Raw genomic sequence first — 5701 nt, 5'->3', positions numbered from 1 at the left:
AGGTGTTTCAGGTGCAGGCGAGGTACATTCCAACATGAAGGAAAGGTAGGGAAACTAAAGGCAGGGTTCCTTGGATGATGGGGGAGATGGAGAATTTCATGAAGCAAAAGAAGGTGTTTGGTACATGTCAGGTGAATTCTTCAAGGAAGAACCAGGTCAAAAAACGATAAGTAGCAAGGGAAAATGGAAGGGAATACAAACATGTTCTACTGGCAAGTAGAGACTTCTAATACAAACACATAAAACTACCTGAGGAATGTGGCAGTTGCCCCACCACCCCCTCCCCCTTTCAGGGCAACTGCCACATTCCTCAGGTAGTCCTTTAACAATCTGTATCGCTGTTCTGCCACTCACGCATTCTGGTCACTTTTTAAAATATTTTTCCAATTCAATCAAATCAAGTCCAATTCAGAGTCTCAACAAGTTGAGACATTTCCGATCCAAGTTGACAAGACAGGGCCTCCACTCCTGTCTTGGGCCTGATCTACATGAGCCAAGCTGATTGGAGTAGGCGCAGGTCTTCCTCCTCCAAGGCTTCATCTCATTTGCATCTTAGCCAAAAGGCCGAGATGCCGCTTTTAAAAAATCGCTTCAAATGAAGCTTAAATGTAACCTAATGACCTCAACCAAGTGCAGCCTGTCCATACTACACTTGATCTTAGCCAAAAGGCCAAGAAGCGATGAACACTTTCTTAGCCTTCTTCATCATCATTTACATTTCCTTTGTCCAATTACAGACCCTCCCCCCACCCCAATAGTATAAATCTCGTCTGATTTTCTTTGCTCTTAGCCTTGACGAAGGGTCATTCTGATTCAAAACATTGGCTCTATTTTCTCCCCACAGATGTTGTCAGACTTGCTGAGATTTTCCAACATTTTCAGTTTTTGTTTCAGATTCCAGCATCCACAGTATTTTGCCTTTATCTAAGACTTTGCCATGCTGTTACTTAGGCAAACACAAAGCGATGGTGGTGTCAGCACTAGATAGTCATAGAGTCATAGGGGTTTACAGCATGGAAACAGGCCCTTTGGCCCAACTTGTCCATGGCACCCTTTTTTTTAACCAGTAAGTTAGTCCCAATTATCCCTATATAGAAGGATATAGAGGCCATATCCCTCTATAGCCATTTTACCCATGTAACTGTCTAAACACTTTTTAAAAGACAAAATTATACCCGCCTCTACTACTATCTCTGGCAGCTTATTCCAGACACTCACCACCCTCTGTGTGAAAACATTGCTCCCCCTTGACCCTTTTGTATCTCTCCCTTCTCACTTTAAACCTATACCCTCTAGTTTTAAACTCCCCTATCTTTGGGAAAAGCTGTTGACTATCTAGCTGACCTATGCCCCTCATTATTTTATAGACCTCTATAAGATCACCCCTAAGCCTCCTACGCTCCAGAGGACAAAGTCCCAGTCAACCTCTCCTTATAACTCAAACCATCAAGTCCTGGTAGCATCCTCGTAAATCTTTTCTGCACTCTTTCTAGTTTAATAATCTCCTTTTTATTATAGGGTGAGGCAGGTACACATAGATGAATAAAAGCAAATTACTGCAGATGCTGGAATCTGAAACAAAACCAGAAAATGCTGGAAAATCTCAGCAGCTCTGACAACATCTGTGGAGAGAGGACAGAGTTAGCGTTTCGAGTCTGGATGATCCCGACTTGAAATGTTAGATCTGTTCTCTCTCTACACATAGATGGAACTACTCACAGATGAGGTAGCTTTACACTTGGATGGCCATGGTGATACGATTCATATTTCTTCAAGATATCATGTTACTTACTATGTGTTAGCTCCAGTCACTGCAAAGTTAAATCCCGTCTGTTCTAGTGTTGGTGGTATTTGGTGGAAGGTTTTCCTTTTGGAATAACCAGTGATGTTGGGATTGAAGAGTTTTAAGATATCTGGAAATGAAAAAATTCTTAGCTTACTTTTTGTCATATGAAGTTTAGTTTATTCATTAGTGTCACAAGTAGGCTTACGTTAACACTGCAATGAAGTTACTGTGGAAATCCTGTAAAAGAAAGTACAAAATCTCTGTTCATTGTAGGCAGAATCTAGTCTATCCATGCAATGCACCATAGGAATATACATAGAACAAATATTGCATATATTTTAAAAAACACATATCCAATTGCATTAATTAGCTCTTTCAGTACCAAGCTGTTAAGGTTCTTGCTCCAATTCCGTTTATTCTCATTCTTGCTGCAAAATAACCCTTCCTTAGGCAAACCCATATTTCCTCAAGTAAGAAGCTTATCATATACAGAACATGCCGTATAGGGAATATAGCTTGCTCCAGGATAAGCCCACTTCCCCTTCCTTGCAGACTGGATTGTTTTCAAGGTTCCACTATACACAACACAGTTCAAGAAGATGGATAATATTAAACATGCCAGACTCCTTCTTTAAAAGGTGAATCCACTAAAAAGCTTTAGTTATGAGTTTTTTACAGAATCAAACAATGAGCAAGATATTAAATAGCTCAAAATTGAAGGAGAAGCCTGCATGGAGCATTCACTGAATTAGCGAAACAAATCAGCAAAACAAGTGCTTTGCATTCTACTTTCAGATCATGATGTGAACTACTTCTCAGAAGTATAACGACTTTAATCAGGCAATTGAGGTGGGCCTGTTAGAATATGAACTCCCTGATGAAGGGCCAAATTGATGGGCCAATCAGGGAGCCTCTTGCTTTGTATTTAACCAGGAGTGTCAGTTCCTCTGGGACTGATTGCTAACTGAAAGCGCTCTGTATGCTGTTGTCAGACTTGTAAATAAAAGGATTTTGGTGAAGGGACTTCTGTCTCCGAGGACTTATTACAGAAGAAAATGACGATTTTGTTCCTCAGCTATTTACAACCCAACAGATCCCATCTAATAACTATGTGTCCCTCCAAGACAAACCAAATTCCAACGTGCAAAATGTGCTAATTGTGACACCAGCTAATCCAGTGAAGGGCAGGCACTTGCGTTGAAGGCCTGTTAGGTAAAGATGATCAGGTGAGCATTTTTGATGCCTCCCTCCAGGTATATCGGCATAGAAAGGACTAACTTTGGGTAACAATCAGGCACTTTTCAACATTTGATTGTGGAGCATAATTCTAACCTACAATGGACATTCAAAAATTATATTCTCTCTGGTTCAACGTAGTTTGATATAATCTAATATATTTTTGTGACCAAAAACAAGCCTTCTCCCTGAAGGGACAATCAGAATATTAGCAATATATATATTGGTACATAGAATCCCTACAGTGCAGAAAGAGGCCATTCGGCCCATCGAGTCTGCACCGACCACAATTCCACCCAGGATCTACTCCCATATCCCTACACATTTATCCGCTAATCCCTCTAACCTCAGGACACTAAGGGGCAATTTTAGCATGGCCAATCAACCTAACCCGCACATCTTTGGACTGTGGGAGGAAACCGGAGCACCCAGAGGAAACCCACGCAGACACGAGGAGAATGTGCAAACTCCACACAGACAGTGACCCAAGCCGGGAATCGAACCCAGGTCCCTGTTAGGAGCATAGAAACTAGAAGCAGGAATAAGCAATTTGGCCCTTCGAGCCTGCTACAGCATTCATGGCTGATCATCAAATTCAATATCCTGATCCCGCCTTCCCCCCATATCCCTTGATCCCTTTAGCCCCAAGAGCTGCATCTAATTCCTTCTTGTAATCACATGACATTTTGGCCTCAACTACCTTCTGTGGTAGCGACTTCCACACACTCACCACCCTCTGGGTGAAGAAATTTCTCCGCACCTCAGTCCTAAAAGGTTTACCCCTCATCCTCGAACTATGGCCCCTAGTTCGAGACTCCCCCATCATTCTGTTGATGAATTGAATTTGATAAGTTGGAAAATTCATATTTTAACAGGAATTCGGGTTAACTTCAGCAGAGGTTGGAGCTGCAAATCCTTTTCTTCACACTTACTTGGAAGAGTAATAACAGCCTTGAGTGTTCCATAGCCACCAATACTGTAAAAAAAAATCAAAAGGCTTAATCATTACTATTACACTCTTAAACATTGGTGAAGAAAATTCTCACTGGAATCACTTAACACCATCGTACATAGTTTTGTGAATATCAATTGAAACTTACCTCCAAGAAACATGCCTATATTCAATTGGTAGCTGCAACACATTTGTAGCATTTGCACCAATTGCAGTCTGAAAGAAAGAGATACCCTTTTATTCACTCATTTTCATGTATTCATTTTTGAATATGTATTATATAACAACTATGAGAGATTCCATTTGTGGATCAGTGCCTTCACAAAATCAGGCCTCCAAACTAAGAAAAAAACACTGCTAATAACACGAAAAGATAGATATGAAACAGAATACTTCTCTGTGCATTAGCTAATAGTTCTTTATGCTCTTTATGTTTTTATTCATAAGATTCAATATGTGTGAACGTAGCCCAGCCCATCACAGAAACCAACCACCCATCCATTGACTCCATCTACACTTCCCGCTGCCTCGGGAAAGCAGCCAGCATAATCAAGGACCCCACGCACCCCGGACATTCTCTCTTCCACCTTCTTCTGTTGGGAAAAAGATACAAAAGTCTGAAATCATGTACCAGCAAACTCGAGAACAGCTTCTTCCCTGCTGCCATCAGAATTTTGAATGGACCTACCACATATTAAGCTGATCTTTCTCTATACCCTAGCTATGACTGTAACACTACATTCTGCACCCTCTCCTTTCCTTCTCTCCTATGTACTCTATGGACAGTATGTTTTTGTCTGTAAAGTGCGCAGGAAACAATACTTTTCACTGTATACCAATACATGTGACAACGACAAATCAAATCAATATAGATTTTTAATACTGGAAATCAATTTAAATCAGCTCTCTTGTTGCCCAAACTAGTCGCTGGTGAATTTCAGCTGCAGTTTCTTTTTCCACTTCTCCTTAAAAAAAAATAAGCCGGGCAAGATTTTCTGGCCTCCCCACAGCGTGTTTCTCATGGCGGGTGGCAGTGCGCCATTTATCAGCAGTGGGATGTTCTGGGTCCACCGCTGTATGTGGGATTTCCCATTGAATCCATCCCACGTCACCGGGAAACCCATGGTGCGCCCTCAGCAGGACCAGAAGATCCCAGCAACACGAATGGCTGGAAAGTTCCAGCCTTTATGTTGATTGGAGATTCTACAGCCAGGATGGCTATGTTTTTGTTTGCTTTTTCAAGCGGATGTGGACACCACTGTCAAGGCCAGCATTCAATGTCCGTCCCTAATTGTCCTTGAACTGAGTGGCTTGCTAAGCCATTTCAGAGGATAATTAATAGTCAACCACATTGGCATGGACCTATAGTTGACATATATTTATTTAATTTATTTATTTTATTTATCTGTGTCACAAGTAGGCTTACATTAACACTGCAATGAAGTTACTGTGAAAATCCCCTAGTCGCCACACTCCAGCGCCTGCCTGGGTTCACTGAGGGAGAATTTAGCATGTACAATGCATCTAACCAGCATGTCTTTCTGACTGTGGGAGGAAACCAGAGTACCTGAAGGAAACTCACCCAGACACGGGGAAAATGTGCAATCTCCGCACAGACAGTGACCCAAGCCGTAAATCGAACCCAGGTTCCTGGTGCTGTGCCACCGTGCTGCCCCAAGGAAGGAAGGGTTTCCTCCCGAAAGTAAACCAGTTCCATTTGTTACGAT

At 41.8% G+C, this 5701-nt stretch overlaps 1 pseudogene; it reads right to left on the bottom strand.

Annotated features, from left to right (window-relative positions):
- Positions 1–530: 530 nt before the first annotated feature.
- On the bottom strand, positions 531–682 carry LOC144507428 (U2 spliceosomal RNA; annotated as a pseudogene).
- Between the last annotated feature and the right edge of the window lie 5019 nt (positions 683–5701).

The sequence above is a fragment of the Mustelus asterias genome, chromosome 18, assembly GCF_964213995.1.
Source record: "Mustelus asterias chromosome 18, sMusAst1.hap1.1, whole genome shotgun sequence".
NCBI classification, from domain to species: domain Eukaryota; kingdom Metazoa; phylum Chordata; class Chondrichthyes; order Carcharhiniformes; family Triakidae; genus Mustelus; species Mustelus asterias.
The sequence above is the reverse complement of the archived record's forward strand: the minus strand, read 5'-3'. Positions and strand labels throughout refer to the sequence as shown.